This window comes from Prionailurus viverrinus, chromosome D3, assembly GCF_022837055.1.
Source record: "Prionailurus viverrinus isolate Anna chromosome D3, UM_Priviv_1.0, whole genome shotgun sequence".
In the NCBI taxonomy this organism is placed as follows: domain Eukaryota; kingdom Metazoa; phylum Chordata; class Mammalia; order Carnivora; family Felidae; genus Prionailurus; species Prionailurus viverrinus.
This window is the reverse complement of record NC_062572.1, coordinates 73,070,943-73,095,671: the sequence shown is the minus strand read 5'-3', so window position 1 is coordinate 73,095,671 and position 24,729 is coordinate 73,070,943. Positions and strand designations below refer to the sequence as shown.

The window sequence follows — 24,729 nt, the reverse complement described above, 5'->3', positions numbered from 1 at the left end:
GAAGATAATACTCACTTCTCTAATTGAAACTGCTCCATCCACATAATCAAGATAACATGGATTGCCCCAAGACAATGAGGCACTGTCTATAAAGCAGCTGCCCCAGAGTGGATGAACACAGATAAATCTTGTTTTCTATCATACGCTCTAGAAGAAACTATTTATAACATTGCCTTAAGCAACAACTAATAAGGAGAAATATCCACCCAGAAATTTTGATAGTGACTTATAGAGACAAGAAAAGGGAGCCTAAGAGATGATAGACATGGGTTTAAATTCTGGCTCCACCATTCTTTTTCTTTTTTTTTTTTTTTTAATTTTCTTTCTTTAAAAAAATTTTTTTTAATGTTTATTTATTTTTGAGAGGGAGGGACAGAGTGTGAGCAGGGGAGGGACAGAGAGAGAAGGAAACACAGAATCCGAAGCAGCTCCAGGCTCTGAGCTGTCTGCAGAGCCCAACGTGGGGCTGGAACCCACAGACCACGAGATCATGACCTGAGCCGAAGTCAGATGTGTAACCGAATGAGCTACGTAGGTGCCCCTAAGTTCTGCCTCCTCCATTCTCAAGTGGCATTCTTGGGCATGCTACTTTGGCTTGCTGCAACAGTTTCTTATTGGTTAAGAGCCAGATGCAATCACCAAGAATCATTAACACTGACACTTGATGATTCCATCTGTTCTCCCTTGCCCAAATAACAGTTCAGAGGACTGAAATTTGACTTGATAGCTGTTCTCTTTTTTTACGTTACCTTTTGTGGCATAAACTTCCACTGAAAAGAGACAACACAAAGGCATTCAGTTATGTGTGATACATGCATATAAGCTGTGCTTAGGGGTTCATTCTTGAAGCTGGTAAAGAGAAAGTGATTGTATTTGGGGGACTGCAGTAAATTGATTCTGGCATACCATTTGTTCCACAATTTACTATACTCCAATTCTTTGCCAGATACCTGCTCCATCTGTAATAAAAGTGTGCTGAGAGTCTCAAAGAATAAAAGAAATGCTGCTCATCATTTCAGCAATAATGTGTAAGCCCATGCACTTGGCTGAACAGGAACTGATGAACAAAATCTCTAATCCAAAATTACCAACGTGCAAAGATTTCCAATAAAGATGTTCTAAGAGATGACTGTTTTGCCTCCTCTCAATGTGACATAGCTATCTGGTAGAATCTCTGTCATATTAGAGCCAGTGGACATTAACATATTTTTAATGTTTCTGCTTTGAATATTCAAATAATGAATAACCATCTTGTTATTGATCAATATATGCATGTGTCAATTACTTTAAATGTTTTGTACACATTGCTCAATGTTTTCAATCCCATTGAGAAATAAATATTTTACCCCCATTTTGCTGCTGAGGAAATTGAGGATCAAAAAGTCTAAGTCACTCAGATCTCCCAACTCAGAAGGGTTCTTATCCTCTCATCACAGCTGGATTAAACAAAAATAATTTTGCAATCATCTTACCAGAGCTGTGGTATTAAAGTAATGCTATTCAAGTTAACGTATGATAATTTTAAATGACACCAGTTACTTTTTGATGGAAACTTGTATTCATTGGAAGTTTTTGCATGGAAAGACAAGGTAGGGAGAAAATATTAATAAAACCAAATGGGGGATAAAAAGGCATAGTTATTAGCACCAGAATAACCTCACAACAAAGGAAGTTTGTGTGCCACAAGCTAGCAACAAGTATTGTGTTGCCTCTAATTGTCTGGGTTTTTTGTTTGTTTTTTTATTCCAAACTCAATCCTATTCCTCACATGATAAATTCAAGTGAATGAAACAGCAAGAGGTGAATTCCTCCTAAAATATCAGTCCTTCTGGATGCTAATACATGGCTTCTGCTCAAAGTGGTTCTGTTCAGCGTCTTCATTTGCCATTCATGAATCCTTTACATGCATCCTTGCACCCCTAGCTTGATGGTGCATTGTTTGCAGGCATCTTACCAAGAACTCAGCTCAAGCAGGAAATGCCCAGTGCAACAGCTTTGTGGTGAATGTTTGCAAAATGTCAAGAACACCTGTGCCCTGTCACCTGAATTTCTCCTTGGTGTGCGCAGAAAATCAAGTAACAATTATGTTTCGAGAACAGTGCTGCATGCCTAAAGTCATATGGAATCAGGCACCCTAGCCCCAACTGAGAATACAAGGGAGTAAAAGGGTAGAGGCAGGGAAAGGCATTCGTTCATTCATGCCAATTTCAGCCCAAAGCCAGCAAAGCAGTGAGATAATATACAGGGTTTAACCCTAAGTCATATACTCTTCCCTCAGGCTTTAAATTGTGATTGGGACATAGATAACCCTTGAGAATGAATTGCAGGGACCTTACCCGAGTTCCCATCTGTTTGCACCATGAGCCTCTAATGCAAACATTTCCCAAAGCAAACGAGAGAAGCTGTCTTGGGAGTCATTAAAAAGGGACTGGGCAAAACATTAGAAAATATACAACCGAGAACAATACAGAATGGCTCCGTAGGGAATCAACTCACTTTGACCTAATATTGAAGACTGATAGCTGACAATGTTGAAACATTAATAGTAGATAAAATGCACTGAAAGGTCTTTGTTAAGCAAAGACTTTGTGTTAACAATGGTTGCCAAATAGGTATCTGATGAGTAGAGGGGTGGGGAAGGGAAGACCCCCAAGACAGGAAGTGGCATAGGTGGTCTTCTTATGGCATTGGAAAAGTAGATGAAATAGTAAAGGTTATATAGTTTGGGCCTTCCCTGGAGCCTAAGTCTCTTCTGTGTGCCTGATAGTACAGAACACTGGCTCTTCAAAACCAACCTCTAATGATTAGCTGGTAATGCCTCCACAGAGAAGATAGATGTATTTCCACGCCTCTTCACCGAGAGTAGTGATGAGGAAATAGACCAAAAGGATGCTTGGGAAACCTGAAATCATTTAGCAAACTGGGAGACTCAAGAGCAGGAAAGATCAGGCTGTCACTGTAGTTGGCAATCAAGAACTACTAAGCTCAACCCAGTAATTTAAATTTGTTTGAATTCCCAGATCCTCAATCAGCACCATCTGCACTAGAAGACCTTGTAACTTAGTTGAAGGAATAGGATTATGCTATCATAAATTTTTAAGCATAATCATAGGATTATGCTATCATAAATTTAAACCAATATAAAATTTGGTTTAAACACCAAAGAGACACAGTTAACAAAGACAAAGGGACTTCACAGATGGTGGGGACGACTGTGGGTGGTGTCATGAGGGAAGATGTCAGAGAGAGAAAAACTACAGCAGGCACTGCCATGGACTGAATAGTGTGTCCCCCCAAATTCGTATGTTGAAGCATAGTGCCTCAGTGTGATTGTTAATTGGACACAGGGCCTTCACAGAGGTAACAAAGGCTAAATGAAGTCATCAGGGTAGAGTCCTTAACTGAATAGGATTAATGTTCTTGGGGCACCTGGGTGGTTCAGTCGGGTAAACATTCAATTCTTGCTTTTAGCTCAGGTCATGATCTCACGGTTTGTGAGTTCTAGCCCTGCACCTGGCTCTGTACTGACGGTGCAGAGGCTGCTTGGGATTCTCTCTCTTCTTCTCTTTCTGTCCCTCCCCACTTTCTCTCTCTCAAGATAAATAAATAAACTTAAAAAAATAAACTTAAATAAACTTAATGTTCTTATAAAGAGATACACTGGAACGCTGGCTCTCTCTCCCACTCTGTGAGGTCCCAGTGAGAAGGCAGCTGTCTGCAAGCCAGGAAGAGTGCTCTCACCAGAAACCAATCCTTACAAACCTTGATCTGACACTTACAGCCTCCAGAACTGTGAAAAATAAATTTCTGTTGTGTAAGCCTCACGGTCCATGGTATTTTGCTACGGAAATCCAACCAAACTAAGACAGGTCCAGAGGGCAACTAGCATGCCTAGACAGGTAAAATAAATGATACCATGTCAAGAGTTGGCAAACTAGATCCAGCCTGCCACCTCCTCTTTATGGCCTGTGAATGAAGAATAATTTTTACATTCATAAATGGTTCAGAAAACACACAAAAAATTTTATGACATGTAAAAATTATATGGAATTCACATTTCAATGCCCATGAATAAAGTTTTATTGGAACACAACCACATGCCTTTATGTGTTATGGCTTCTTTAACACTATTACAAGAGAGCTGAGTTGTAGTGACAGAGACTGTATGGCGTGAATAACCTAAAATATTCACGATCTGGCTCTTTACAGGAAAAATTTGTCAATGTTTGGTCTCCACTGGTTCTCCAATAAGGTTCTTAAACCTTATTGTATATAGGTATCACCTGGAGGTCTTATTAAAATGCAGATTCTGACTCAGTGGAGCTTGAGTGTGCACAGTCCTATGCACTCCAGGTGATGTTACTGCTACTGCATGTGGACAACTTGATTAGGAAGATTCAAAATCCACTTTATCTAAAATCCTGACCTTCATTTAGAGGAACATCTTCTTTAGTGATCTGGTTGATTGGGTAATCAGCACTCAGTACTAACAGAATTATCTTGGGATTCACCTGAGACTTTGAAAATCAGTTCTTAACAGGGATGGGTAGGACTAAAGCAAAAAGGTAATCTCTGGTTTACACATTTGCAGATGGAAAGCCACTGTAGGGGCACCTGGGTGGCTCAGTTAGTTGAGTATCTGACTTTGGCTCAGGTCATGATCTCACAGTTCTGAGTCCTGCATTGGGCTCACCGCTGTCAGCCTGTCAGTGCAAATCATGTTTTGGATCCTCTGCCCCCATCTCTCTCTGCCCTTCCACTGCTCATGCTCTCTCTCTCTCTCAAAAAAATAAAATAAAACATTAAAAAAAAAGAAAGCCACTGTAACAAGGAAAGTATGTCAAGACTGATCATTTCCAGCTTATGTTAATGTAACGATTTTTTTCATTTTTTTATGTTTTTCTTCTTGATATATTTTTTTTCATTATATGTAAAATGGCTCTTGTTTCCTTTCTATGTTAACACCCAAATCTCTTTTTTGAAGATGTAAAAAAGGTCAATTCTCTCTCTCTCTTTTTAAGCTTTTAGAGCAAAACATCTAAAAGTAAATATTGAGATTTGAACTGATGAGAAACAGATTGGGTATTGCCTGTCAACTCCCCAAAGGCCACAAAATAAATGATAAGGTAACAGCAGCCTCAGCTCATTAAAATGCAGCCTATATTCACTGAGATTTCATATGCATGTCTTCCCGCCACTGTCTCCTTAACAGATGTCATGGAATCAGACACACAGGGCCAGAGAAATGAAGTGCAAATACCACCCCAGGAGCCACCAAGACCCAAGCTGTGGGCACCCCAACCTGTGAGCCACACATGCGCAAGTGCATGGGTGTAAATTCGTCAGGCAGAAGCCCAACATGTCATGTGAATCAAAAGAAAAATCTGGCATTTTAGGGATTTAGCTCTAACAACTTTCTGATGTTTTGGTGATATAGTGCCTATTTGGGCCCCATACAAAACTAGCTATGTGATTTTGGAAAATATCTGGACAAATACCCTGCATATTGACACTGTCCTAAGTATCAAAATTATGAACAATTAAGCTTTATTTTTTGTGTTTTTTGTTGACTTATATGCTTTTTTTTTAAGTTTATTTATTTTGAGGGAGAGAGAGAATCCCAAGCAGGCTCTGTACAGGCAGCACAGAGTCCGATGCGGGGCTTGAACCCATGAACCATGAGATCATGACCTGAGCTGAAACTAAGAGTCGGACACTTAACCAGACACCCCCGATTTGCATACTTTTGATTGCTAAGTGCAGCACAAACTATATGAATGTCATAAGTTAAACAATTATCTTCGGCCTGTATTTACATTATCCGTATCCTGTAGTCAAAAGGAAGAGGACTAGGAGGTGATGAATTATTTCACTTTAAGTTAAAATAGAGGCTGGGCTGTAACCAAGATAAGTGATAATATTGCTACCCATTATTGAATACTTAATATGCACTACGGTACATACTATATTCAAGTGGGATAACATTGGGGCACCTAGGTGGCTCACTTGGTTGAGCATGTGACTCTTGATTTTGCCTCAGATCATGATCTCATGGTTCACGGGATCAAGCCCCACATGGGGCTCTGTGCTGGCAGGGCAGAGCTTGTTTGGGATTCTCTCTCTCATCTCTCTCTCTCTCTCTCTCTCTCTGCCCCTCCCCTGCTTGTGCTCTGTCTCCCTTTCTCTCAAAAAAAAAAAAAATAAACATTAAAAAAATAAAAATATAACTTAAAAAAGTGGGATAACATACATAAGGCATTTATGTAACAAAAGGAAGCCATCAATAAACATATTCCCCCTTAACCACCCTTACAAACATAGGGAGGTTTCTCTCTCCCCATTTTACAGATGGTGAAAGTGAAGTGTAGAGAGACAGTATTTCAGCCAAGGTTGCTCAGACAGTAAGCTGCTCAGCAAAGGCCGGCGGTCCCCAATGCCAGAATCACTGTTCCCAGCTGCCAGCAATGTTGTTCCAGGACAATGCATCACAAAACTCCAGATTACTAAGAAATAGCATTCAAAGCCTTTAAAACTTCCCAGCCCCACTCAACTGAAGGGTAAAACCCCTTGGGGATGATTTATTTTGTAAAATGGCATTGTTTTGGGAATCTGCTTGTTGAGCTAAGATGGAGTAGCTTGTGGCAAAGCATAGCTCCTGCCAAGACAACCTAGAAAAGCTGGAAAAAAAAAAAAAAAAAAAAACAATCCATCAATCTGTGTAAAGGTATCAGATTTTTGCTAAAACAATGAGAACTAAAGGGGTCAAGATTTCAGAGACAGGAACACTTCAATAAAAGTGAGCTGTTATCCTATGGAACCTTTTTTCCTTGGGGACATTTGCCAATTCTCAGGGCAGAGAAAGAACCTAAGAATGCAAGTTGCCTGGGCACAAGCCTACAGGCAGGAATAGAGAAACTGGTAGGTTTTTGTGGTCTTGCAGAAACACAAATGGAAATGTGAACAGTCAGGATGCTTCTGAAAAGAGGAAAAGAAAACAGAAACAATGTCGGATTCTCCCCAGGACACACAACTGAGGCTATACGGGAGGATGAACAAGTAATTTACAAAACCACTATGGGAAGAATGGAGTTGCCTGACAGTCCCTGGCTACTGAGGAGATGGGGATTAGGATAAATTAGGGTAAAACCCATTAAAGGAGGAGCCCAAGTGGTCACACTAGGCTCTTTGTTGAAAGCCTTGGAGGACTATATCCTAGGAACAGAATGAGAGAACCTGTAACCCAGCCTGACTCAACTCAGTCCCCTACTGGGTTAAGCTAACAGAAGCTGAGTAAACTAATTATATGTACAGGTGTGGATAGTTTACACACATGCATATACATACACACACATACACACATACATATATGGATATGTATATGTGGTATTTAGCATTCAATCAAGAATGACTAAACAAGGCAAGATACAGGACAATATTAAAAAGAAATAGACCCACAGTGAGCAGACATTTTAATTAGAAGTTCAAGAAAATATAGAACAAGCTGGAGAAAACAGATGCAAAGAATGGCTAATTTCATCAGAGGACCAGCATTCATCAAAAGAATCCAATGAAAATGTTGGAACTATAAAACATAAGAAGTAATATTAAGAGCCTAATGGATGGGTTTATCAGCCAATTAGATACTGCATAAAACAGGGTTAAGAGAATGGAGAAAGTCAACAGAAAAGCTCAGCATTTTTTTAAACAAAAAATTCAGGAAAAATGAGTAAGAGATGGTGGAATACAGTATAAATGTTGTAACCTGTAAGTAGACGGGGAACTATTGAGAGAAAAAATGAGGCAAAAGTAGTATTGAAGGCATAATGATTAAAGGTTTTCCAAAATGATTAAGGACATTAACTCTCAGACTGAAAAATCTCAATGAACTTTGAGTAAGATAACACCGACACACACACCAACACACACACACACACACACACACACACACACACACACACACACAATGAGCTGTATCATAGTCAAATTGCTGAAAGCCAAAACCAAGAAAAACATATTAAAAACAGAAAACAGATTTTTTTTTCTCAATAACATAATTGACTTCTCAACAGAAACGATCAAAGTCAAAGAAAATGACTGGTAACCTAGAATTCTACACCCCACAAGAATATCCTTCCAAAGTAAAGACGAAATAAACACATCTTCAGAAAAACAAAAACTGAGAGCCCTTTCCCCAGCTGGCAGCCTGGAGGCCGCAGGACGCCTGGAGTTACTGTAAAGGATGTGAACCAGCAGGAATTCATCAGAGCTCTGGCAGTCTTCCTCAAAAAGTCTGGGAAGTTGAAAGTCCCTGTATGGGTGGACACTGTCAAGCTGGTCAAGCATAAAAAGCTTGCTCCCTGATGAGAGCTCTTTCTACACACAAGCTGCTTCCATAGCACAGTGCCTATACCTACAGGGCGCTCTGGGGTGAGCTCCATGACCAAGATCTACGGGGGATGACATAGGGAAGATCTAGGGAAACAAGTTCTAGGGAAACAAGGTCATGCCTCCAAGACAGGGGCTGCAGCCCTGGAGTGGCTGAAAATGGTGGAAAAGCACAAAGATGGGGGCTGTAAACTGACCCCTTGGGGACAGAGAGATCTGGACTGAATCGCCAGACAGGTGCCAGCTGCCAATAAGAAGCACTGGGACAAATGCTGGGTTAATAAATTGTCTCAGTCCAAAGGGAGAGAGAGAGAGAGAGAGAGAGAGAGAGAGAGAGAGAGAGAGAGAGAGAGAAACTAAGAGAGTTTATCACTAGCAAACCTACACCAATGAAACTTCTAAAGGGAGTTCTTTAAGCAGAAGGAAACAAGGCAATGCCAGATGGAAACAAAAAGGGTAAATATGTGGGTAACTGTATTTCAATGGCAATTAATGCCTTATGGACTTTAAAACATATTTAGAATTAAAACTCATAATAAAAATCAGAGGACAGGAAGGGATATGTACAGTTAGAGAATTCCAAGATGTTACCATTATTCATAGTAATAGTTTGATTTTAAAATCAAATTGTAAAAAAAAATCAAAACACAACAATTGATTATAGTAAGTCAAAGGCACATGTTGTGTCTAGGGTATCCACTAACAAAATAGTAAATAAATGTGTACCTAACAAGTTAATAGAGTAAAAAAATGGAATAGTTATAAAATGATTAATTTTACAAAGGCACAAAAGGAGAGAAAAGAGAATATTGAAATCACTGAGATCAATAGGAAAAAAAATGATAAATATAAAGCCAAGGATGTCAATAATTAAGTTCCAATGGATGAAATATTCCAATTAAAAGATTAACACTACCAGTCCGGTTAAACATTTGGGACACAGAAAGCTGGAAATTTTAAGGATGAAAAAAGATGTACCATGCAAATATCACCAAAATAAGCTGGTATGACTGTAACAGCACTTTCAGATTTCTTTTTGAAGATATTCTAGGAATATAAACCCATTCTAGAAAAGAAAATGCAGCTTCTTATTTTCTTGAGGGTTTAAATTATTTTTATGTTTTGTGCAATTAGCGCTCTGCATTGAAAAACAAAAAGTGAGATAAGCAAAGATCCTGATGTTTCCTTGGAGGAAAATGGGTGAGGTTTCCAAGGTGTGATAACAATTCCAGAGTAGCTGTTGCTCCCCGGGGTGTAGGGCTAGCACCCTACATTTACATAAACTCAGAGGAAAATCAGAGAATTGGAACCACCAAATATAACCATAGTCTAAAAAATCTGTAGCACTTTTTTTATAAACTTCATTTCCGGAAACCATACATCCTGAGTCATCCCCTATGGCTTGGTTTATCATTTAATCTAAGACATTTATCTACTTCTCCCTTCTTTCTCTCCCTTTCAAATCCTTCCTCTGTGATCAGCAAATTAATCTATCTCCTCAACCTCTTTCTCAACATGCCCTCCACTTCGTGGCCTTAACTGAACCCTGGATGTTTATGGTCATGGTGGTGACTGTTTCATAATGATGACTCTGCAAATGGCACCACTGTCTTGCTGCCCTCTTCTTTTGCAGAAGCACGGGTCTGGCGAAAGCCAAATCCTGGGTGTATGTACTCTACTGTGTACCTTCTGTCAATCTCACTTCAGTGGCTTTATAAATATTTCTGGAGAAAATCACACACTGGCAACACTACTCTACTGTGGCAGCCTCAGTTTTTCAGTCATCATGAGAAAGTATCATGTCCTGTCCTTCTCTCCCCATTAAACTTTCCCTATACCTGCCTTCTCTCTTAGCTCTCTCATACTTCAGTGAGAAAAAAAGAAATCATGCACTGTGAATTTCTCCATCTTCTTAAAAACAAAATTCAAATCCACCTGCAAAGACATCTTTCTTCCCTCCTCCTGCTTCAGTGGAGAAAACTACCCCTGCTTCTAACACCGCTCTCTCTACACAGTCTGGATCCATCTTTTCTCCTCAAGGACCCAGAGTGATTTTCTTCCTCTCTTCTGCATCATCAGGCTCCCACTCACTCATTAACCATTTATTTTTTTTTTATTTTTTTAATGTCTATTTATTTTTGAGAGAGAGAGAGGTTGAGAGAGAGAGAGAGAGAGAGAGAACACAAATGGGGGAGGGGCAGAGACAGAAGGAGACAAAGCAGTCTCCAAACTCTGAACTGTCACCCTAGAGCCCAATGCAGGGCTTGCACTCACGGACCGCGAGATCATGACCTGAACTGGAGTTGGACGCTTGACCCACTGAGCCACCCAGGCATCCCATTAACCATTTCTATCAACATTTAAAAATGCTCTTTCTTAAAACAAGTATTTTGTTTCTACAGTGACCCCTATAGCTGTGGTTACATTTTTCTGCTCCCCTCTCAAGTGGTGTCTGCTTCATATCTTCTCCAAAATGTTCACCAGTTCTACTACTCCAAGTTCTTCTGATTAAGAGAATCAACATACTGTATTGCCAGATCTAACAAACATTAATTTCCTACTCAAACTTTCAGAAATATCCTTACATTTCAGCACTTCTTCATTTGTGAAATAATTTCTTCCTTTGATTTAAATACCACTATTCTCTCCTGCTTTTCATCCTATGTCACTGACTATTCCTTCTTACCTGGACTTCTAATTACTTCATTTCCCCCAGGGCATTGTTTTAGGATACTTCTATTCTCTCCTGGCATACCTGTCTACTGTCAAATTTACATCACCCTCAGACTAGTCCTCTGAGCTCCTCTGATATATATGGTCACCTGTCTCAGAGAAACCCTAAAGATCCCAGCCTCCATTAATTCTGTCCAGGCCATGCCCAAATTAAGACACATCAACAATTTAAACCCAGAGAGCTGCTCAAGTAAAAATCCCATGTATTCTCAAGTTTCCCTTTCCTCTACTCCCCACATGTAATGTTCCAGTAAGTTCTGTCCAGTCTACCTAAATATACACATTAGTTATTAATATCATTAGTTATTAATACCATTAGTTATTAATATAATTAGTTATTATCATTAGTTATTAATATCAACAATATCATTAATATAATTAGTTATTAATATCAATAATAATTATTAATAAATTAATATTATATCTATGGCTATATATCTCCTGCCCATTCATTTCTCTGTCTCTATTGCCACTGCTACAGTCCTGGCCACCTCTCTTACCAATATTATTGAAACAGCCTTCTCAACCGTCTCTGCTTGAGCCTATGCCACTAGAAACCATTCTCTGCAAGCATCTGAAGAAACATTCCTTTAACTTTTTATGCTGAAATAATTGCAAATGTACAGGAAGCTGCAAAAATAGTACACAGAAGTAGTGGTGTGTGCACCCTTCATTCAATTCCCCCCAATGGTTACATCTTGCACAACTACAGCAATTATCAAAACCAGGAAACTAACAAGGACACAATGATTGTATACTATGCTATGCCTTTTGGCCACATACGTAGAGTCGTAGAGTCGCGTAACCATTACTGCAGGGGAGAAATCTATTGAAGTTAAAATTATCACTCCACTTCCTCTGCTTAAAGTCCTTTAACAATTTTTCATTTTAGATAAACAAAAATTCAAACTCTTTGCTCTGGTCTACATGATCTGCTCCCTGCCCACTCTTCCACCTTAATGCTTGTGTCTCTCACTTTCTGTGTTCCAGCATCACTGAATAGTTTCCTTCACTTCCCCAAACAGGATGACTTTGCCCTCAACTTATCCCCTTTGTACATGTGTGTCTCTTTATCTGAAGCACTCTTTCCCTAGCTCATGTACTGCAACAGATCACCCTTGTCAAATATCTAAACCTGTTCTCTCTCAGCACCTGGGTTTCTTTTCATAATCAGGCCACAACTTGCAATTATATATGGAATTGTTTATATATCTGGCATCTGTATTGTTCCTCCACTATATAAATTCCACTGGGAAGATAAAATGTAGGTCATAATCTTCTATCCCTATTTCCTAGCATAGAGCATTGATATATGAAATGTAGTGGGTGCTCCACCTAATGAATAAATGAATAAGTAAGGTGGGATAAAGAAAAGAAATTAGTAAAATAATAAAAGAAAATCCATAGTTTGAAAACATTCTGAGAGCCTTTGATGAAACGCCCCATGTAAGGCTGGAGAGGTATTAAGTAGATCCGTAGTTGCTGGCCTCTGCAGTATGGCCCCCCTCCTGTGGGTATATATAATTCTAATTAATACTAATTGGATTTAAAACTGCATCAAGGAGGAAATTTTTTGTTGTTGCTTACAGCTCCTGAACATCAGATCTGAAAGACACAACTCCTCACTCAACACAGAACCCTCTTTTTATTTTAGAAGCCATCAGCACTGGTCCAGGGATGTAATCTTTTCCCTGTCTCTCAGAAGGGGGTGTGGTGCCCTCCCATCCCTAGCATCCAAATTCAAATAGTTTCCTACTATATAAACCAAATATCATAAATGATGCCCAACTCCAATATGTCTTAAAATAGATATGGTAGACATCACAGGAAAAGAGCAGGGGTGAATAAAACAGAAGAACATTCATGGTTTGAAAACTTTTGAGAATCTCTGATGAACAACAAGGCAACTGTATGGAGTCTTTCACTGACAAGCAGGTGCCTGGTTTCCAGTCCAGGCTCTGCTCCCTGCTAGTGAAGACCAGCTATTTTACCTTGGCTTCAGTTTTCTGGTTGTTAAAGAAAAGGAAAAAAGCCTTCCAGTTCATACAATGTACAAAGCTATTCCCCACCTCAAGTTGTATTCATAAGTTGTCATGTGAGTAAGAAAACAAAAAGAGAACCAGAAAAAAAAAATAAACACTGTTACTGCTGTCTGGTCACTGTTTTTTGAACAGGGCTCTCTCTTTCTTCTCTCTCTTATTTTTTTAATAATGTTTATTTATTGAGAGAGAGAGAGAAAGAGCAGGGGAGAGGCAGGGGGAGGGGTATGGAGAGAGAATCTCAAGCAGACTCTGCACTCAGTACTGAGCCCAATGTGGGGCTCAAACTCACAAACCATGAGCTCATGACCTGAGCCAAAATCAGGAGTTGGACCTTTAACCTACTGAGCCACCCAGGTGCTCCAAACAGGTGATCTCTTTTGCATGAAGAAAACCTCATATTTTCTTTGTTGCTTCACTGTAGCATGAGACATGCCATTTTTCCCTACCTTGTTAAAAGCCTCTATTACAGAAATTGCCAGATCTATTAGTAAATCTTAATTACCACTTCTTGTGCTGCTTTTAGCCTCTAGTGGGGCAAAATTGCCATGATTTATGCTTTACTAACAATGATATTTTTACATTAGTAAGCAATTAAAGAGCCCAACAGCACTCCTGGGAACTTCAAAAAACCGTAGAAGGACTGCCATCATTTTGATTTATATCTACTCTAATTGTATTTACAGAAAACTTATAAAGGAAGAATATTGCGTCCAAACGTTTATGGTGCTGACAATAAATGCTTGTAAAAAGAGAAGCATTCATGCACATGGTTCACATTGCCTGTAGAAGTAGCATATAATGTCACAGAGAATGGGCTTAGACAAGGTTACATCAGGTGGTGATCAGTGTTGTGTCTTAGACTTGTCTACCCAGGAAATTCAGATGGAAGGGATTTCACTGGGGGGTGAAACTTCTATCTTCTGTCTAGGGGGGTGACAAGTGGCATTGATTTCAACTTGGAGAGGGGATTGTGGGGAACAGTATTCCTTTACATTTAGAGTAGCATGGAGATCTATTAATAAAAAAGATCCATGGTGAATAAAATAGCTAAAATGGCAAGTTCTTCTGCAAGCCATGAGTAGAATGAAGGCCAGGAATTACTGCTTCTCTTCTTCAAGACATAGACTATTGGAAATCAATCCTTCCAATTCAACAGAAAGATTTACTTCTTACATTTTTGAGGCCTCGCCAATAAGACTTCTTTCTTTCAGTCTTTATGTGTTTAGTTTTATTGTGCCTTCTGCAGTGTCTCCATATTTACTATCAAAACCTTACTGTGCAGAAAAAGGCTACATAGTACACTAGAATAATTGTAGGAAAATTATATTGATTAGAATATATTTTGTTAATTTAAATCTTTTTGAGTTACCCATATTTAACCAAAAGCTGGTAAGAACCTAAACTCTGTACTTTTCCTTAAGTCGCAGAGCCTACCGTCTGAGCAGCAGGGCCAGCATCATCCACAGCTTGTTTGAATGCTGAGTCTCTCCCTATCCCAGACTTACTGAATCAGAGGTGGCATTTTAACCAGAGGATTCAAGGGGACATTAGTGTTTGAGAAACCCTGTAATAGAAGGTTGGCAGAGAATGGGAAGTCAGTGTGTCTATCAGGAAATTTAATCATGATATCTGATATTACAAGGTCCATAGCTCTAAAAAAAAATGGTGAAGACGAAGATGAAGAAGAGGAAGAGGGGGGTAGGTGAGGGGGAGGAAGTGGAAGAAGAAAGAAGGAAAAGAAGCAAGCACAGTGGGGGGAAGGGAGAGGAGGAAGAGGAGGAGGAGGAGGAGGAGGAGGAGAAAGAGGAGGAAGGAGGAGGCAATGGCTTTTTCAAATTATGTCCCAAAAGTCCTCTTTCCTAAATCTGTCACCAAATGAACCAAATCTTTAATACAAAATTTACATGGTTATCCTTTCCACATTTAGGGCATGCAGAGAGCAGAAGGAACTTCTTTGACCTCAAGATTCCTGCTTTAATAAAGCAGCTTATAGATGCCTCCTGCCTAGAAAGAGCAATTTGTGGCAGGTGGCTTAACCATAACTTGAAACTTTGCATTTAAATAACCAAGTCTCAGTGTCTACAGGGTGAGACTTATACAGCATTTCAGAATGAGTTTGGAGGGTCCCACAGATTAAGCAGTAATCAGTGTCGGTTCGAGGCCATTTCACATGAACATTTCTAGAGAAATCATGGTGCAGCAGTCAAATCTTGTTTCATTTATGTATTTTCCTCTCTCTTTTCTACTAGAGGTTGTTCAACACCAGTGCTGGCGCTGGACACACTGAATATTCTCCTGTCTACTTCCCCAGTGTGTACTCCCACACCAGATAATATTCCCATGGTTTACAAAAGCACATTAATACTAGAGGAATGAAAACAACCCACATCGATTTCGTTTCCACTTTCTTTTCAAATACTGCTGCTTCATGAAAGTTTGAGGTTTACATCTTTTTAATTAAATTACATTTAACTGACAATTTCTGGTTACAATTTCTATTGCAAATTCCAGATGATTGGAGAGTCTTGGAGAACCTGAGGAAATACAGTTAACCAAAGAAGATACTCAAAAATGAGGAATAATTCTAGGGAAAGTGAGGATGGTGGTAGACAAATAGGGAATAAGCACAAAACAGCTTCTTCTTTCTTTTTAAGGTTTTTCTGTTTGTCCTCAATCCTATCAAGAAACATTGCTGATCAAGAATTAAAGAAATGTCCAGTTGGGATGAAGACAATTATGAAGACATAATCCTGTGCAACCAAATCTTTGTCAGCATCTCTTTTTTCCCCCTAGTTTTATTGAGATGTAACTGACATACATCCTTGTAGAAGGTTAAGGTGTACAGGATGATGGTTTGATTTACATATTTTGCAAAACAATTACTGCAAGTTTAGTTAGCGTCAATCACTTCATACAGATACAACAAAAAGAGAAAGAAAAAAAGATTTTTTTTTCCATGTGATGACAACTTTTAGGATTTACACTCTTAACAACTTTCATATATATCATACGGCAGTGTTAAGTGTAGTCATCATGCTGTACATTCACATCCCTAGTACTTGCTTTTTTGTAACTGGAAGTTTGTACTCCTTGACCACCTTCATCCAATTTCCCTTCCCCAAGCCCCTACCTCTGGTACCAACAAATCTGATCTCTTTTTTGCGTGTTTAAATTCCAATATAAGTGAGATCATACAGTATTTGTCTTCTTCTCATTTATTTCACTTAGCAAAATGCCCATAAGATCCATCCATGTTGTCACTAATGGCAGGATTTCCTCATCTTTATGTCCAAATGATATTCCACTGTATGGATGTGTGTGTGTGTGTGTGTGTGTGTGTGTGTGTGTGTGTGTGAGTGTGTACTTTCCCCATTCATTTGGCAATGGACACTTAGGTTGCTTCCATATTTTGGCTATTGTAAATAACGCTATGAACATGGGAGGGGGCAAATATCTTTGTGAAATAATGTTTTCATTTCCTATGGACATAGTCCCAGAAGTGGGATTTCTGGATCATATGGTAATTCTATTTTTAATTTTTTGAGGATCCTCTATACTGTTTTCCATGATGGCTGCACAAGTTTAGAATTCTACAAGCAGTGCACAAGGGTTCTCTTTTTCCACATCCCCTCCAGCATTTGGTATCTCATATCTTTTGTTAGCATCATCTCAACCTGTTTAGTGATTAAGTGGCATAAGAAAAGAATTTCTCACACTCCTAAAATACTGAGTATCTTAAAGACGACTCATATTGTGACTAGCCTTGTAATCAGAGTAATAGTTTTTTCAATTGTCTAAGGGCTGCTACAGAAGGCATTTCAATGCTTCCTTTAAGTTTTATTCTTCTAAATAATTTAGTGATTTTTAAAAATTATTTCAACATGTTTTTCATTATTGTTAATCACAGCATCCCAAGGAGACCCAATGGGCAGGCAATATTTTCTCCATTTTATAGATGTGTTAACTGAAGCATTTCTGGATACAGGGTAGTTTGATGAAAAAAAAAAAAAAAGTACCAGAGTTCAGTTAAAAACTCTCCTAACTTGCTGCTTAATATTTAACACCAACTCACCTTCCCAACTGCATCTACATTTTATAGTGATGGGGTTCCCTTTAGATATCTTAGTCACTGGTTGTGATGCTACTGATTATTGCCACAGTTTGGCAAAGACTACTAGACTCACTTCATAATTGTTAAATCGACAGATAAACACATATCCAACCCATCCAGATACCCACTAAGCCTTCCAGTCCACAGCATAATATCTGGGAGCATTTTCAATACAGTTATTAGTTCCTATCTAAAGGTTTCTGAGTGAATACATTTTATGCCTTTTCTTAGTTGTACATTCCAAGTCTAAAATCTGAAACTACATCCTGCCTAAAAGAGGTTTTCCTGTTCCCCACAGAGAACAATAGCATATGTCTCTACTGTTTAAGAGATAGTGAATAATTTACCAAATCAGAACATTCTGTAAAAGACACTGTTTTTGCTTTGATGCTCTTGTGTAACTGCCACTGACTTTAATGAGAATTACACACATCTGTCATTGGGCAGAATCAACCCCATTATTTATTAAAGCTGAAACCCACCATTTTCCATAAAGCTCTCCTCTAGTCAATAATTAACAGATATAAGACTCACAGATTTGTGGTGCATACTCTATCTTTCTGATGAGTAAAACATGGTGGTGAAAGAAAATGAGCTAGGGAGAAATATCCTTGGCCTGACAGTCTTTTTCCTGTTTGTTGTAGCCACATAACTAGATTTTCCACCTTTGGTGATTAAGAAGGAAACAAATAGCTTCAATATTTGTTTGTTTCATTGCTATCACATATCTGTTATGGCAAGTAATAGGAGTTTATTTGATTAGTTGGTAAAAATCAACCGCTTTATATTTTCCAAAATCACCAGGAGGATATAATGAGGACATGAGGTCCATATAAGTGTCTTGAAGAATATGTAACCTTGAACTCTATCCTTGTTACTCAGATGTCTTATCAGTAGCCTAGTTGTACTGGCATCTACGGGAACTTGTTGGGAACAGGACCCCACACAGGTCTACTAAGTCAGAAATGCTGAGCTATCTCCCATTAGTGTGTTAACAAGCCCTCCAGATGATTCTGATGCTCACTGCAGTTGAGGAACCACTAATCTATGTACTATTATCCATGACCTTGGAAAATAATTGCCATCTGAGAAAAGATGGAAAAGTAGTACTAATATTCTTACGCTTCTTTTTTGTGTGATTATATTGTATATCATAAAATTATATTACTTTGTAATACAAAATATGCTTTCAAATAAAAATTATCCCTCCTATTTTCGATTAATTTCATAGATCATATTCACTGTTGAATTATCCTTTTTGGTTTAGAAAAAGAATGCTTTTCATGTTTAACTACTTTCTGTTTATGACATTTAAGTGATTCTTTTTTTGCCCTTTGAGTTCCAATTATTTGTTATACCTTAATTTATTCTGCAATTTTCATTGAAATATAATAAAATATACCAAATAAAACACTCATAATACTTGTACAATTCTTCTCATAATTTCTCTATCATTATCTACTTCTCCTTCACTAGTAAGGTCTACTAAAACATCCTTTTCTCTATTTGGCTAAAAATATTTTAGTACGAAGTGATCCTGCCCATTTATTTACTATCCCCCCAAGTCTTCTGATACTCAAAGAGTCGCTGTTTGTTTTACAGTACTTTGTAATGGGGTTTGAGGGTGGGTAAAAGCTATCAGTGCCAGTACACAGCCAGACAGTGCATAAAAATGTCTAATGATGCAATTTATCTGCTAGACCAAAATACATTTCATGGGATGGAAGAAATAACTCTTTTAGTGCCGCATTCTTGGTACATTCTGCATTCAAACCTCCTCAAATTTTCTCTGGCAACACAGTCCATATTGCGATGATGGATAACTGATTTCCAGCAGTGCTGTAAAGTGATTATTAACCCATAAGCATTCGCCTGCTGAGATATTCTATGGTTTTAAAAAAGTTAAGAACCATTTCTACACTGCTGGAGCTATTATAATCTTTTTGAAGTCTTCAGTGTAGGACCTCCTGTCTCTTACCATATTTCTGTATTAATTTAAGCCGATTGCCAAGACTTCTTAGCACCTACAGTCTAGCTCCAGAACCACAGAAGAAACCACATGTCATGTTATGAAGGAGAATGTTACCGTGTGGCATAAATGCAACATATCAGTAGTCACCATGTGGAACCTTCAAATTACAAATCTCAAAGGTCAGAATAATAGGAGTATCCCATCAAATCACAGAATTGCAGGGACAAAAAGAACCTCTGACATCACCAAAGCCAGTTACTTAAAAAAAACATTTGGAAGGAAGCAGGGGACCAGGGGTGCTGGAAAACCTAATCTCCCAAAAAGCAATCAAACAACAAAATCTTAGAACCTTAGGTGGAAAACAGACCAAAGTGGCCTGCTCTGGCTGAAGGATGAAAGGGTAAAGAGTCACCCTATTTCTCTCTGCTCTTGCAGAGATCTGCTTAGGCATCTCAGAATCACTGGTACCTAGCCAAGCTCAGAAACTTCTGGCTTAGCGCAACTCCTTATATCTTACAGATGAGAAAACTGAGACGAGAGGATCTAAATCACTTGCTCCCCAACTTCAAAGATTATTGATAACAGAATTTGGCCAATTTATATGTATCCTGACTCTTAGTCCACTGATTTTTCCACTAAATTGTATAAAAGCAGAAGCTGACCAAGGAATCCTGAATGGGAAAATAAGAATAGTAGAGGCTGTTCCTGGAGTAGGGGTGGTGTTCATTACAGGTTCCATCTCACTCCTGAGGCAAAACAGGTCATAATAAAATCTAAAATAATGTCAGGAATAGGTATGACCAACCAGAGATGCCTCCCTGCTCTGAACATAAATGAGACTGGCACAAAGATCCACAAAACACCAAGAATAAAAAGAGGAGGCAAGAGGGCCTTGATAATCATTACCTTTAAAGTGCAGGGAAGAGAATGAAGTTTTAAATAGAAAAAGCAGGGGAAATCACATTGTAAGAAGGCACCTGGCTGTAAGTTTGGTTACTTTCTCTTCTTTTGATCCCTATTTAAGGAAAGTCGTTAGCATGAAATATAAAAACAAAGTAAAAGAACTTGGAGGAAAGAGATCTGATTCAGGGAGAAAAATTCTGGAAAATAACAACAAAGTAAAACAAATTGTCAATATTCTCAGAGAGCTAAGAGACGGAATTGTCTCCACTGAACAAAAATATAAAGCTGTAAAAAGGGAAAATTCAGAGAACAATTCAAAGAGTTCTTGAATATGGAAAATTTAAAATAGAAGCAAGAGCTGGGATAAACAGATTTCCTAAAAAGTAATCCACAAAGATCAAAGGATAGATAATAGGTGAAAGTAAAACACAAACAAACAAACAACAACAACAAAAAAAAACAAGACAAAACCTGGGACAACAATACTGGAAGTTAAGCATCCAGAGCAAGAGAAGAAATGATCAAGAAAATAATTAAAAAAAAAAAATCTCATAGAACTGAAAGGACCTAATTTTTGAGATGAAAAGACCCACCACATGGCTAGTGGAATAGAAGAAAAACACCGATATGTTATAAAGACTAAAAAGAATCTATACGCTTCTAGTGAAAAAAATAATCACATAAAAATTATATGACATTAAAATGGTTTTGGACTACTTGAAGCTACATAAGAATGTAATGTTGAGGCACCTGGGTGGCTCAGTCACTTAAGCATTGAACTCTTGATTTCTGCTCAAGTTGTGATCTCATGGTTCATGAGTTTGAGCCCTGCATCAGGCTCTGTGCTGACAGTGTGGAGCCTGCTTGGGATTCTCTCTCTATCCGCCCCTCCCCTGCTCATGCTCTCTCTCACTCTCAAAAATAAATGTAAAAAAAAATTTAAAAAAAACAAAAAACAAAAAACAAAACCTAAAAAAAAAAAAAGAATGTAATGTTTTCAATGTTTTCAATGTAATGTTTTCAATGTTTTCACCCACATATCTATTCCTAGATAATTTGTTAACAATATTTATATGTAAAATAACGATATTTCAGACATGCAAAGTTTCACAAAACTTACCTCCATATACTTTTTCTCAAAAGCTATTGTTGGAGAAAGGATTGTATGAAACTGAAGCACTAACGTGAGAAAGGAAGACAAAAAAGTGGTGAGTTGAATGGTGTGGCCTCCTTCGAAAATATGTCTACCCAAACCCTGAACATGTGGCCTTACTTGGAAAAAAGGTCTTTGCAAATACAATTAAGTTAAGGATCTTGAGATGCGGTTCATCCTGTATTTGGGGTGATCCCTAAATCCAGTGACATGAATCACCATAAGAAACAGGCAGAGAGTGATAGATTTGGTAAGACACAGGAGAGAAGGACATGTGAAGGACGAGGTAGATGGGAATTATATAATACCAAAGGCAAAGCATGCCTGGAGCCACTAAAAACTGGAAGAAGCAAGGGTACATTATTCTCAGAGATTCCAGGGGAGTGTGACCATACCAATACTTTGATTTGGGACTTCTTGCCTCCAGAACTGTAAGAGAATGAATATCTGTTGTTTTAAGTCATCAAGTTTGTGGTAATTTGTTATAGCAGCCCCAGGAAACAAAAACAAAGGGATACAGGAAATGGTAGCTCAAACACAGGAAGAGGAATTGAGGATCATTAGTGGCATTAGAGGATCATTAGATGGCAGTGAAGGGAGATCTCAGGATGACAACTGTGGAATCAATCCAAAATGGCTCTGGAAGAATCTTCTTCAAAAAGATGACATTAATAAGTGACTTCCTGGTGTCAATAAATTTTTATTTTTATTTTTATTTTTTAATTTTTTTTCAACGTTTATTTATTTTTGGGACAGAGAGAGGCACAGCATGAATGGGGGAGGGGCAGAGAGAGAGGGAGACACAGAATCGGAAACAGGCTCCAGGCTCTGAGCCATCAGCCCAGAGCCTGACGCAGGGCTCGAACTCCCGGACCGCGAGATCGTGACCTGGCTGATGTCGGATGCTTAACCGACTGCGCCACCCAGGCGCCCCAATAAATTTTTAAAAGGAGATTTAGTTAGGGGCGCCTGGATGGTTCAGTTGGTTAAGCATCCAACTTCGGCTCAGGTCATGATCTCACAGTTTGTGAGTTTGAGCCCCACATTGGGCTCTGTGCTGTTGGCTCCTGGCCTGGAGCTTGCTTTAGATTTTGTGTCTCCCTCTCTCTCTGCCCCTCCCTAACTTGCTCTCTCTCTCTCTCTCTCAAAAATAAATAAACATTAAAAAAAAAAGGAGACTTAGATTATTGGCAGATAGTTTGGGTTGGGTTAGTGACAAGTACATAGACAATTCAGCAAATGACATTTTAGAATGGAAAAGTAAATAAGATTTACCAAAGGTCATAAGAGGGTAAAGAATACTGATCTGATCAACAGTATGATAAAGCTGTATTAGAAGGGTGAAGGATAGAAGCAAGTGCATAAGGTTGTATGTGCATGCAGGTGGATGGGTGAGTATGGTGGAGCAATAGTGGAGAACGAACAAGAAGTCAGGAATTTTCATTCCACAAAAATGAATCCCTCAAACTGAAAAATGAATAAATAATGATACGGTAGTAAATATCAGAAGGATTATCTAAATAATTGAAAACAGTTAATTCCAGGGGACAGCAATACATTTTGTAATGATTAAACAAAATATTTAATATTTAATAAAACTAAAATTAAATAATTTTGACATTACTCGTGTTATTTTACAGTAATTTAATTTTACTTAACCATTAGTATTACTCATAATATTTTCGGTACTCTACTCATGTATTCTTCAGCACATTCTTGTGGGGAAGGTACTCATTTTAATGATAAGGACCCTTGGGATACATGGTCACATAATAGTGTCAGAGCCAGATTTGGAAACTAAAGAGGAACTTTCAGGCTTCCTACATTAACCTCACCATTTCTTACAAAAGAAGGTATTAGAGGGGATCTAGGAATATTGTTTAATAAATCTTGTAGAACTGGTATACTCTCAAAATTATGTAAACATAAAGTTTTGGTTTAAAAAATAACCTGTGGAAATACTTGATCAGAAGATAAACGCTGCTGCTCTGCCATTTTCTTTGATGCTGACTCTGCCTAAGAATCAAAGTAATCTGGGAGTGGGAATGGGCTGTGATAGAGGGGATGAACATTCCCCTCTATCAGATAAAAACTCTGACTGCTCTTGGTTGTTCCAGGTATCAAATGGTGTAATTGGAAAGTACTACCTCCAGGACTTCCTGTAATAGGCAGGAAGGTGGATAAAGGTATGGACCCCCAAGGAAGAGGGAACTTGGGAAGTCCTTGGGAAGACAGCCTTGCAGCCACATGCACCACACTGGCACACACCCCTACAACATTTACATTCTTGGGTCAACACTTGATTCCCATGGATTGAACCACCACCTGTTTAATCCTAAGAAAATTGAAGAATTTAAAGAAATTACTTTGCATGAAAATGAAGCAAAATATTTGTTTGCTTTCTTTACTTGTGCCTGAGTTTACTTAAGAAAATTATCTCCATTCTATATGAGATGAGTAAGTGAAGTATTCAAAGACATCCTCATTAAAGGTAATAGATTTTTAATTTTACATCTAAGATGATATATTGTGATAGAAACTTTTGAAAATTGCTCTCTTAGTAATTTTAACAAGATTTTCCCACTTTATCTACTCAAAATAGGTAAATGAAAAGGAAGTTCAGGATCTAAAAATGTAAATTAAATATATATATAATTTAAATTAAAATTTAAATTATATATATATGTTTTGGGGGCAGTGGGGGAGAGGGTATATCCAAATCCTGAATACTATAATGAATTGGTTAATATGGTTGAGAATGCAGAAATCCAAATAAAATTAAATTATTACAGCTTCAAAAACTATGGACTTTTTAGATTTCTGACTGCCAAAGGGTAAATTCAGGAAAGACACTCCAATCATAGAGACATTTCTTATATTTCTAATAACTGGAAGAGCTATACTTCATGAATATTTACCAAAACAAGGCTCTAAATTTTAGACTTTAGAGCAATCTAACTGTTCTAAAAATATGCTGACTCATTCACCTTGCACAATAAGCTTATGGCATTACTACTTTTAATATCATCATTATTTTGTAGAAAGTGGCATGGAGAGGTCAACTGGGACTATCAACTTGAGTTGATAGCTCCAAAATCCAGGATCTGCAACACTGCATTCTTGAGGATCATGTTTGCTAGGTATTATAAGTTGTAGGACCTCATAAGACGTTCATTGAAGGAAATGCATGACCAAGGGACACATGCTGGTCAATTCACGGCCGTATCCCTTGTCTCACTTAGATAACTTCAAGAAACATGAGAAGAATCCTCATTTTAAGCTAAAATGAATTATTATAATAGATCAATAATTTAAGTATCCACCTGCTATTTTCTTTCTTTTTTTTTAATGTTTATTATTGAGAGACAGAGAGAAACAGAGCATGAGCACAGGAGGGCAGACAGAGGAGGAGACACAGAATCCAAAGCAG

The 24,729-nt window shown here is 38.2% G+C and overlaps 1 protein-coding gene and 1 pseudogene across 1 annotated transcript in view; one reads left to right on the top strand and one right to left on the bottom strand.

Annotated features, from left to right (window-relative positions):
* The window catches only part of DCC (DCC netrin 1 receptor), a 1,137,854-nt gene that overhangs the window by 979,618 nt on the left and 133,507 nt on the right, over positions 1–24,729 (bottom strand). The window lies entirely within an intron of this gene.
* Positions 1–24,729, top strand: part of LOC125149303 (uncharacterized) — a 97,951-nt pseudogene that overhangs the window by 28,461 nt on the left and 44,761 nt on the right.